The sequence below is a fragment of the Bubalus kerabau genome, chromosome 20, assembly GCF_029407905.1.
Source record: "Bubalus kerabau isolate K-KA32 ecotype Philippines breed swamp buffalo chromosome 20, PCC_UOA_SB_1v2, whole genome shotgun sequence".
Taxonomy (NCBI): domain Eukaryota; kingdom Metazoa; phylum Chordata; class Mammalia; order Artiodactyla; family Bovidae; genus Bubalus; species Bubalus kerabau.
This window is the reverse complement of record NC_073643.1, coordinates 43,193,374-43,205,807: the sequence shown is the minus strand read 5'-3', so window position 1 is coordinate 43,205,807 and position 12,434 is coordinate 43,193,374. Positions and strand designations below refer to the sequence as shown.

Sequence of the window (12,434 nt, the reverse complement as noted above, 5' to 3'; positions counted from 1 at the left end):
GAAGACAGACCTTTCAAAAGTGCCAGAAGTTTACAGATTTCACAGCATCAGGAACACAGCTTGGGAGAACACAGGAGAAATACAATAAAAAACAGCATCAACTGATCACACACAAGTGGGGCATCAAGACGGCTGACCTCATGGCTTCTGATGGGGGTTTGGAGACGAACATACACCACGTGATGCTAATGAGAGATGGTTTCGTACAAGTTTCAAGTGCAGAAGGAGGGAAAACTCCAGCTCCGTGACCACGGTTGCCAATGCTCTAGATCTGAGCACCCTGCACGTGGTTATTTTTACCCACCTTGCTCACATCTTATGCTGTGATTAAACCAAACCATTTTGACTGTAAACCCTTTTGTTCTGTCTCACTATTTCACAGAGGCTTGGTGTGTTAATCAAACTGTCAGCAAAGAGAAAAAAAGAGAGAGAGAGAGCACATTTTCTTCAAATGAAGAAAAATTTGAGCTTTCTACAATAAACACATTTTCCAGCAGATGAGCTTTTCACAGAGTAATTATTTCACTTCTCCCCAAGATTACTGATTACATCACACAGAAAAACTAAGAGAGGCCTGTTTTATCTTCCCCATCTATCTATGGTTCTTGTGCAAACTTATCCTTGTTACCATGAAAAATGACAAATTTGCCATCTGATCAAAATGTTAACAAGGTAACTGTCAGTGAGATGGATCTCTGACTGTCACTGCAAGCCGGAACATGAGGATACATTGATATTTCTCAATACAGCCACTGCTTCCCCAATGTTCACTAACAACATTTCCACAGTGAGAGTAATAAATCACCTGGAAATAACAAGCTCTATAAGATCTCTGGGATATGATAGATTCATCCTACCAGCACTATCTGCAAGGTAGAAAACAATTGATAATGATCTAAAGAAAGCCCTAATCAACTGCCATTTGCCATAATGGGGTAGATGAAGCAAAGATATGAAATCTTAACTGTGTAATGCATGCTGTGACAAAATTGAACTGCCTGGAAAAAAAAAACAAAAAACACATGACAACAAATAAAACACAAATGAGTTAACATTCTATGGGGTCAAATAAGTGGAAAACAAAGTTAATAACAAAGTCCAGATACAATCATTACATTAGACTCTGGAAGGAATGGGATAATCATAGCAATTGGTAGGTTCATAAGTAACCAACTCATGGAAGGTTCCTCATAGGACACGGATAATGACTCTGGCTCACTGCTTGGTTTAATAGACCTTCCCCCAGTACTTTTATGTTCCTTAAGACTCTCTGGGCCACACTGTTTCTGAGCCTTTAATTCAATAGTTTAACTAATGAAATCATTTTTGTCCCACTAGCATTATGGCCAAGTGCCCCAACAGAGACATAAACAGAGAAGAGAAGGGAACATCCACATGGAAATAAGAAGAAATAGGAAATGAACCACAAGAAAGGAAAATTCTATAAAAAGATCATGACATTAGGTCACTCAGACAAAGAAATAAGACTTCAAACTGCCCAAGAGCTGCCCCATACCTACGTCGTTTTAGGTTTCAAGAGTAAGACATTTTCACATGGATACAGTCTAACTCTTCCCTACTTGTTCATTCCTCTTTGGCTATTCTGACTTCTGCTGTTTCCAGACTACTCCAGGTTTCTTCCTTCCCAGGGCCTTGTGTTTCTGCTTCTCTGTGTTGGACCTGCGTCTCTTCCCTGGCTCCTCCCCTTCCTTCGGCTTAAAGCCCCTCCCAGGCTTCTTCCATGTCCATTTGTTTCGGAACAACCTTAACTCCCAGCCCCTTTAGTTTTGCTCACAGCCTCTTCTTCCGAGGCAGAGGGAAGCACGTCTGTCTGGATCACGGCCACGTCTAAGCTTCTAGCACACTGGCTGCCACAGAGAGGGACTAGGCGCGATCCAGATCTTGGGCTCTGGGAGATGGGACTGCCCAACTTTGAATCTTGGTGCCAGAGTATAGCAGATGTGTAATCCTGTGCAAATCCTCAATTTCTGCCTACCTCAGTTTCCTTTCTTATAAAATGGGGAGAAGTGTGATGCCTACCAACAGCAGTGCTGTGAAGACTAAATGAGATCATTGACACAAAGATCTTCAGATAGTAACAGACACATAGGAAGCACTGCAAATCATTAGTTGTTATGATTGCAAGAGAAGCAATTCTAACATATTTAACTGAATTCATTCATGATTAGATCAATGAGCCCTCTTCTTCATTGTGATTTAGTCGCTAAGTTGTGTCTGATTCTTTGCAACCCCATGAACTGTACAGCCCACCAGGCTCCTCTGTCCCTGGGATTCTCCAGGCAAGAATACTGGAGTGGGTTGCCATTGCCTTCTCCAGGGGATCTTGCTGACCCAGGGATCAAACCTGAATCTCTTGTGTCTCCTGCACTGACAGGTTGATTCTTTACCACTGAGCCAACAGGGACGCCTCTGGGATTACTATAGCATATTATTTTTTACTAATAAGCAGAGCAGCCAGTAATTGAGTCTATTTTTTAGAAATTTCTCTGCTGGTACCTAGTGGAGAACTCCAAACTTGGCAACAGAGTGTAGTCTCCCCTTAGTGATGCTATTTCAGTCAAAGGGACAGATAACCCTCACCTTCCCACAAAGCAAGCCATTTCTGCAGAAGACTGTGAAGGAGAGAGGAGGGAGGTGCTGAGAGGTTAGGCGCTCCGAACAACTTCAGATCAGGGGGAAGAAAGTCTAGAAAACGGAGCCATACTGTGAAGAGAGAGGCAGATGCTGTCGCAAAAAATGGCTTCCTTAAAATGCCTGGCATCTTGGCTCTTTGGGCCTCCTTTCCTGTTACAGCTCTGGTTGTCTTATGTCACTAAAGAAACAGGCATCATCCCCAAACACTGAAAATATGAGGCTAGAGCTGATCCAAATTTTCCTGAGATCATAAAAGATAAAATGAAATTGAAACTGGTCACGAATGTGCTTCTAAGGAAAGGGTGATGATCAAGTTTTCAGTGGAAATTATTTTCTCGGGAACATTCTTACTAGATCGGCTTCATTCTTCCCAAACTTTCCGAGTCTCTTGCTTACTTTGTCATTTACTTCAGTAGGCTACAGTGATGTGCTGGAACCGGTTTGAAGTGGCGGCTTAAAAGAGCTATCTGTAGAATTTTGCGAAATTTTGCAAGTTAGTTGTTTAAACAATCATTAAGAATCAAATTTTATAACATAGCTAAATAATAAAACAAAGATAATAGAAATTTCTCACTTCTTAATTATTTCACTACATTTTACCATTATCTATGCTTTTAGGTTATTGATGTCTATTGCATCTGTACATGGAAATACTGTAATATCGCGTGCTACTGTCTGTCTCTTTTCAACTTTGTGCAGTAGTGTCAAATTTGTAGTTTGAAATCAGCCATTGTGATTGGCAGACATTATAGAGTTATCGCCTTGTTGGTTATCTAACCTTGAGGAAATGATAGACAAAATATTAATAATCAGATTAAAATTAAAAAGCATGTTGTAGCTTTAGCTGTTGCCTTGTAAATAGCACAACAAATTGGGAAAATATTCTCCTAGTATCTAAAACCTATCTCATTCAGCAAAATGTCACTCCTGTTAATTGACATATGAGTAAGGTTTCGACATCTATTGTCATTGTTTCATTTTTGTCTGAAGTGTTAATGTAACCAAAATATCACCTAACATTCATGTCCAAAACACACTTGTTTGTCAATGATGTTTGTCAAAGTTTTGTTGAATTGGATAGTGATCCAGCAATATTCCTCATCTGGATTTCTCAAGCTGAATTGCAACCAGAGGCTGACTACAAATACAAGAGTTCAGGCAACACATCACAAAAGCATTCTGAGAACCAAATTGTGTGCTGTACATACTTTGTATCAGTCAAACTTGAGATAAACGTGAACACAGGGATGGAGATGGATATAGATATAGACATTCACATGTATTTTACTTTCCCTGAGAGACGGCTGTTAAACAATTACCAGCACACAACTGGATACAAACACAATAAATATACTCAGCAAGAGATGATCATTCAACTTTCCTAGGGACAAATTGTATTACGGTTAGAAACTAGAAGCTTGGAGGTTTACTGGGCCATGATTAAAGTTCAATAAAGTCCTCTTACAACTCTAAAGATAGTTATGCTGGGCCATAATATCAGCTATACAGCTACTTCCCCAAACAGATGGTGACAGACCCCAAATCTCTTCCTCTTACTTTGGGGGTTCACAGAGGGGTCTGGCTGGGGGATGGTGGGTACATTCATGGTTAGCGGGCAGGGAAGAACAGGAGAGGTCAATGCCTTGCAGCTGCCAGTAGACTGTGGAAAAGTCGCTACTGGATGTGATGGGAAATACTGAGCCGAAAGGTCATGAATGTGCAATCCTTGGGCCAATATGTACTTTGTGTTGAAATACTATTAAAAGATTGTTTGGCTTTTGACTATATTCAAAGCAGTTTAGAACTGTAATTAATGTGATTTCAAGGAGATGAGAAATCCTAAGTCAGATTGCCTGTGGTTTTATATTTCAGAAAACAGTAAACATACACACACACACACCTCTCCCCCTCCACACACCAAAAACAAAGCAACAAAATGAGACACTAAAATATACTTCCTAAATTTTTAAAATATTTCCAAGTAAAGACTTTATTTAACCTTTCTTTCCCTTATCATCCTCATGTCCCCTAAGGAAACATACCAATTAGAGTCATTTAGAGGGACCAGAAGTACATTTACTACCAACCCTGAGAAGAAACAGGGCAAGTTTTGGGCTCAGCTGCTGCAAACCAGAGCTCCATCATGGCCGAGGCTAAGCTTCAGCTGCATAAACACTGCCTAAGAAATGGAAAGGGCCGCCTGCCACATGTCTCCTGTACTCAGGAGCGCCTGAAGAATGCAGCAACCTCAGGAAGAAAAATGCCCTTGGGAACAGCGACCCAAAGTGCTTCTAGCAAAGAACACAGTGCTATATTTTTTCTTTTAAACTATTTACCTTTCTAATTTGACTTGCTCCAAGCTCTTTCAGCATCTGTAATGGAAGGAGAACACCAAGAGCTGCAGTCTGTGGGATCTGTCTGCTTTAGCAGAGTGTGTGTTAGGTCGTCTCAGTCTTGTCTGACTCTTTGGAACCCCATGGACTGTAGCCCACCAGGCTACTCTGTCCATGGGATTCTCCAAGCAAGAATATTGGAGTGGGTTATACTCTAGGGGATTTTCCCAACCCAAGGAATCAAACCTGAGTCTCTTACATCTCCTGCATCGGCAGGCAGATTCTTTGCCACTAGCACCACCTGGAAGCAGGTGCTGTGCTCTTTCTAAGATCCAGTTTCACCTCCTAAGCACATCATCCGTGCAAAACTTTTCTATTTGAATGCTGCCTTTTCCAGTCCCTGAAGTACATATGCCTGTGTTACCAACAGGTGGGGTTCTCTTAGACTTTCCTCCATGGAAGCTGCATGTAAGAAGGATGAGACGGCCTTCATTTTCCAAAGGATATCAGCTTTCTACTGGGAATTACAAGGATGTTCCAGGTCCCTGTGATGGCTTTTAAGAACTCCCACACATTCAGGATGGGTAAAAGCAGCAGAGGTGGGTCTTGGCCAAGAAAACATTGCCTAATTTGGCTTGAAGCTTTCAGAACTCAGACCCCAAGAGAAGGCATTGTCAGGCATTCTGACTTGTAAAGGACAAGGAGGGTCGTGGGATGAACATTTGAAGGGAGCTCTCTACTGAGCAATACTCCTCTAATATGGAGGTTCTGAGGGAGTTTCTTCTACCTCTGAACACCAGCATCCTTTAGCTCTGTGGTCACACTTAATATTTTCTGCTACATGAAGACAGCAACAGAAGCAAGGCACTCCACACCCCCATTGTATATGATGGCAGGGAAACTCTCTCTTCCCTGAAGTGGGGAAAAACAAAAGCACTCCCCACCCCATTCTCCCCTCTCCTTAGCTCCACTTTCACCTGAGCATCTCAGCCCAAAAGGCTCAGAGGAAACAAGGAACCTCAGGCACATGATTTAAGGACCCGACCAGGCCCTCTTTGAGCATTGTCTCATTCAGCGATTCACCCCACAGCCCTGTAGAGGTGGCATTTGGATCCCTGGTTTACAGATCAGGAAAGTAAGACTCTTTCACTAAGTAAATATACATTTATGGATCATTGACCTCTTGCCAGAAACTTGGCTGCAGGGTTTCCAAAGAAGAGAAAGAAGGGGCCCCGACCTTATAGAATTCAAATCCCAGTGGAGCTCCACAGCTAAGAAACTTCTGGCTGGCTGGGTAAATGACAGAGAGGCAGGATAAGAAGGAAGGGGGGTAGTACAGGAATGGAAGAAAGGAGAGAAAACAAAGGAAAGGGGAACAACTGTCCAAGGGTGCCCAGGTACAAAGTTGAAGATCCCCAATTTTATATTCTAGCCTATGCATTTTCCACATAGCCATGGGTACCATCACCCTTGCCCCTTCCCAGCTAACCTACACTGTGGTACATATACACAATGGAGTATTACTCAGCTATTAAAAAGAATGCATTTGAATCTAGAGTTCTAATGAGGTGGATGAAACTGGAGTCTATTATACAGAGTGAAGTAAGTCAGAAAGAAAAACACTAATATAGTATATTAATGCATATACATGGAATTTAGAAAGATGGTAAAGACAATCCATATGCTTTCAATCCTATATGCGAGATGGCAAAAGAGACACAGATATAAAGAACAGACTTTTGGACTCTGTGGGAGAAGGCAAGGGTGGGAGGATTTAAGAGGATAGCATTGAAACATGTATATTACCATATGTGAAATAGATGACCAGTCCAAGTTCCATGCATGAAACGGGGCACTCAAAGCCAGTGCACTGGGACAACCCAGAGGGATGGGATGAGGAGGGACATGGGAGGGGGGTTCAGGATGGGGACACATGTACACCCGTGGCTGATTCATGTCAATGCATGGCAAAAACCACCACATTATTATAAAGTAATTAGCCTCCAATTAAAATAAATAAATTTTTAAAAAATAATGAGAGAAAGAACAGTAGCTGAGGGACCTTTTGCATGGCCTGACTTCATGTACTCGAGTCTCAGCCTCATTTTTGGGACAAGAGCTCTCTTTCATAGCTGTGAGAAGAGGAGTTGAATTCCAGAGTTAAGGCGGAGCACTGGAAAGTTTCAGAACACAGCCTGCCCTTTTAAACTCCTCTTTATAAATATTCTTCAGGCACATAGGTGCAATGAGAAAGTGCAAAATATAGCTCCCTCTGGTTGCAGCAGCAAGGAAACCAAAAAAAAAGAAAAGAAGATGGCACATCATGCCATCCTATTATAATAATGGATTAAAAGGGTACAAACAGGGTACTAATTAGTGCTCATAAAAACCCGAAACTGCAGATTGCTCATCTTCATAGCTGGGCACTAAAAGTGCCACGTGTGCAGATAACATGGAAGTAAAATAGCAGAGTGTAATCTCACAGGATTCAGGCAGCAAGAGCCAGAGGAGGCAGCCAGCTCCAGCCACACCACCTGTATGCACTCAGGAATCCAAAGACATTCAGATGACAGCCCCAGAATGAACAATCAGCCAGCCCAGACAGAGGCAAGCATCTCCGAACTCAGCAAGGGATGCTGGGGGACCTTGCCAACTTCTGATTGATTGTCTTCGAGTCCCTGTCCCCAAGATGTATTCCTGTCCATGGGCTCCCCTGGATTATATGCAGAGGGCTACTTCTGAGAAATGAGATGGTTTTATTAGTATGCAGAGGCCAAAGTGTAGCCTGAAGGAGAGATACCTTCATCAATAAAATCTTTTTTGATTAAATTCAGCCTTTCTTCTTGGGTCCACTCAGAGCTTAGAAAATAAGCCAGGAGCGCTTTCTAACTTTTGTCCCCAATTTGTTCCCTGAGGATTTCAAGGATTCTGTTGCCATTAGAGCAATGCATAAGAACAAGGAAAGAAGTCTTCTTTCTTTAACTAGTTGCCTCTTTATAAATTCAGACCCAGTAACTCAGATTTGGAAATCCACAGCACTCAAATATCTACCTTAGCCAAGTGACTATGTATTCCAGGATAACCAATTAATTCATAAATGACCATACACAGCACATATGGAGAGCCACCTTTTTAAAAAGAATGTGAACCTTTTTTTAATAAGGAGATAAGTTATGTCCATGCATGCTCTTCACTGCCTATGAAACTGAAGCTTAGTGATTTCCTTTCACGAATACACAAAAGTTAAAAGGGCTAAACGGAAGGCAAAAAAAATGAGGCAAATGAACTATGCAATAACCACTCTCACATTCATTCCATTTTCAAAATTATAAGGGATATGTATTATTTAATGGTATATACTCACTGTGCCCTGAAAAATAAAGATCAAGACTTTTTAAAAGCAAAACAAACAAAAAACATCAGTTCTACCCTAGAATAAAAAATATTGCCCATATTTATTTATTTGCCTCCAGAAACCTGGGTAAATATCACTGGGATGGACTGAGTCCTAGTCTGTACGATCAGTGGTCTGGCCGGCGCAGTATGAGCCTTTAGAGGACTCAGAGTTTGTGTTTCTCATCATGCTCCCTTTGCCTGAATGTGCCCTACTGCTTGGAATGACGTTCAGAAATGTTCGACAATATGTGAGCACTGGCCAGTCAGAGTGGGACCAGATGCCAGGACATCAACAGCCAGTCCCGGCTACCCAGTACACATGGCCTGTATATCCATCCAACCCAGCTGGTGCAAAGCTTCTGATGATAATGTGGGCTCCTTCCCAAGAACCTGTCTTCTTAACTGGATGCCTAAAAAGACAATTCATGAATGTCCAGTGGTGATAACTCTAGTACATGTGCCACAGGCCCCTAGGAGAACCATTCTGACTCCATGAAGACTCTTCAGAGCCTCGAATTACACCATCGGAGTGAAGCTCTCGCTGTAGTCTCTGACATAATGGGCAACCATGGCCAAGCCATTTACACTCCCCAGAAAAACCTGTTCTCCTACATAAGAAAACAGCTTTGACCCTGCTTTTCCTCAAAGCGATGGTAAAAGGTCAGGTAAGAGGAAGATACTGGAATGTGCTTTGAATGCGTCTGAAGAGAAGCACTTCCTAATCCCAAGCCATAATTGCTAATGAATGACTTCTCTTTAACATAAGGGTTAAAGGATTTTTAATGCATATATTCTTTGGTGCTCATTAAGAAGACACTAATTCTTTATGGGTTCATAAGTGCAAACATAACTGAGAATAATTTGCAGCGACGGTGCAGTAATGAATGTAAAACCCTAATGAGAGAACGCACATTGGCTGGAAACATGTATTGTTCTTTCTGGCCTTCCTTCCTTTTGTCAGAGACATTGTTGAATTTTCTTCAGAGGATTTATTAGTGTCTGTTTAACATTATCCCTCTATTTCATATGAACACTTTCATTAGAATCTTAGGCAAAGCTTTAGGCTTTCGATGAAGAGGTTATTAAAAAATAATTAATATGTAAACAGTGCTCAAAATACCACATTACAGCTAATCAACAGGATTGGCACAAGGCACCGAGATGGAGATGAATTTAAATACCAGAGAGCCCACCCTGATCCATCATCAATTTCACTATTTCCAAGCACAAAATTAACTTTATTTTTGAGAGGGGGGAGATTGATAGGGCTTCTGAAGGCTTCATTTGGTCCAAGCTGATGATTTCCTTGTGGGGACTCCACGGTGGGAATTAAACCTGAGTTTTTAGTGGTTTCCAAGGCTGGTTCTCCACTTTTCCTATTTGTCAAGCTAGGATTGCCTTTAGTACAGTCCTGGGAATCACTCTGGGCCTCTCCTGCATTGAACAGAGAGTCAATCATTGGGATAGAATGGCCACCCATGAGCCTCCTACTTCACTGGAGGGACTCAAGGGGAGGCTGGCCTGAGGGTCCCCAAACAAGCAAGGCTGCCTCACTTCATCTCCTGTTCTGAAGCTCATTTGTTAGCTTCACAAGGAAAATGGTTACTTTATATACAAAATGAGAACCAGTTCAATACAAAATGAGAACCAGTTCAATCTTTCTCTTTACTACTGTGAAATCAGCCAAACCAGTTAATGAATCCTAGCAGTCTAAATCAGCAGTTCCCAAGGATGATGTTTGAAACACTATTACCACACAACTGGAAGGGAGGGAGGGAGGGAGGAAGAAAGAGAAGGAGAAAAAGAAATACCATGGTTCAGAGTACTCTTGGAAATGCTGCTTATTTTATCTCTTTTTAAAGTTTCAGGAAGAATCTTAAGGTGTGAGAATTTCTGCAATTAAGAATCATATTTAATTTTGTTTAGCTGTGCATTTTACAAGGTTATTTACCACAGACTTTTCTTCATTTTCCCTCCTCTGCTTCACTGCTGAAAATATCCCTTTGGGAAGTATAACTTTTTCAGTCTAAGGTAACTCGAACCTGCACCCTGCATTAGGTGACTGCCATCAATTTTGATGCAATTATACAAACACACACTCAGCATTCCTCCAACGTAAGGTGAGAATGAAGACAGTGCACTCTTCAAGGGTAAGTTCCCAAACTGGTGTGACACACGCCAGCCCCTCCAAGGACTTATATACTTTCCAGAAACCTCAACATCTAGAGCTGAAGACTATTAATCCAACCTTCCAGCTGCCCAGTAGAGGTCAGGGGCCAACTCTATGGTAGTGGAAATGTCAAGAACCAGGGAGACGAATAGGAATATGGTGTTACCTCCACCCTTGGGAGTTCACCGGGACACAGTCACAGACCACTCACCAGAAGATGTATGATGCAGAAAAAGAGGAGGTGCCTTGTGCAAGGGGGCAGAGGAAAGTTGGCAAAGACAGTGACTGTCTAGTGGACTAGACTCCAACATAAGGATTTTTCTAGATGGAAGATGACAAATGAGTAAGCAGCATGGTGAGCAGTACCAAAGCTATAGACGTGAAATGGACGGTCCTTCCAAGATGTTCACCATCACTCCAACATGGGTGAACAAATGTTAGCTAATTCCTTCAGGCCAGGAAGGGGCTTCCCTGGTGGCTGAGACAGTAAAGAATTTGCCTGCAATGTGGGAGACCTGGATTCGATCCCTGGGTCAGGAAGCCTCCCTGGAGAAGGGAATGGCTATCCACTCCAGTATTCTTGTCCAGAGAATTCAGTGGAGAGAGAAGCCTGGTGGGCTACAGCCCATGGGATCACAAAGAGTCATACACGACTGAGCGAGTAACACTTGCAGATCAGGAAACCACAACACATCTTGCTAGACTACATCTTGCTAGACGACAGGCATGGAGTGAGCCTCTGTGTTCCCCTCATATTGATCCACCAAGCCTCTCCATGTCGGTCACCCAGTATCAAGCTTTCCATCTAAGTCATCTCTCTGATGGCCAGCAGCGTACGGATAGGCATTTGTGCCTTGCCTTATAAAACAAAGGGTTTCCCTGGTGGCTCAGATGGTAAAGAACCTACCTGCAATGAGGGAGACCCAGGTTCAGTCTCTGAGTCAGGATGATACCCTAGAGAAGGGAATAACTATCCACTCTAGTATTCTTGCCTGGAGAATTCCATGGACAGAGATTATATAGTCCATGGGGTTGCAAAGAGTCAGACATGACTGAGTGACTAACACTTTGTGAAACAAAAGGGTTCTTAAAAATTGGATCTTCACGGATGTCGTACATGAAATCATTTTACACATCCATAAAGAATGACCCATGAAAAGAATTCCTGTATTGAATGACCTGGGAAGCAAGAAATCACATCCACTCTGATTTTCCTGAATAGAACATATTCCTTTTAAGGGACTATTGAATTTAGAGCAATGCTGTTTAGTAGACACATGAAAAATTCACTGTTTGCAAACTAGAGAGAAAAAGATAAAAGTAAATTTAGAAGGTACATATGTCATTTGACAATGATTTGATGTGAAATTATAGTCCCATCCATAAATTGAGCGAGCAAGGTTCATATCTTCTGGGACACTTGAATTGCCTCAGCCAGTTCAAAATAATGACCTCATAATTTGCAAGTTGAAGAATGTAAGAGTGGAACTAACAGATTTTACATCATTGGGAGGGACACAGCGAAACAGGCAGTGGTGTTTAAGCACAACAGAGTAAGCTTTGAACCTCTTAAGCAAACTGACAAATTGCCCTCTGGAGTCCAATTTCCCGCCTCAGCACCACTTTGCCATGATGGCTTGTCTCTTGCCTCTCCTGCCTAATGGCTCTCCATGCCAAGAAGGGCCGTCCGTGCAATTAAAATAACCATCAACAAAATAGCCCAGTAATTAGCTGTCTTCTTTGTTAAATATAATTCTGGTCAGCAAGATTGATAGGTTCTTTGGTCATTAACAATCTATTTAACAACTGTAAATTTGAAGTCATCACTTTCTTGAGTCCCAGAGTTGAAGAGGTTAGGGAGCAGATGATACTCAGGCAAA

The 12,434-nt window shown here is 42.0% G+C and overlaps 1 protein-coding gene across 2 annotated transcripts in view; it reads right to left on the bottom strand.

Annotated features, from left to right (window-relative positions):
• FHIT (fragile histidine triad diadenosine triphosphatase) overlaps positions 1-12,434 on the bottom strand; it is a 309,627-nt gene that overhangs the window by 175,563 nt on the left and 121,630 nt on the right. The window lies entirely within an intron of this gene.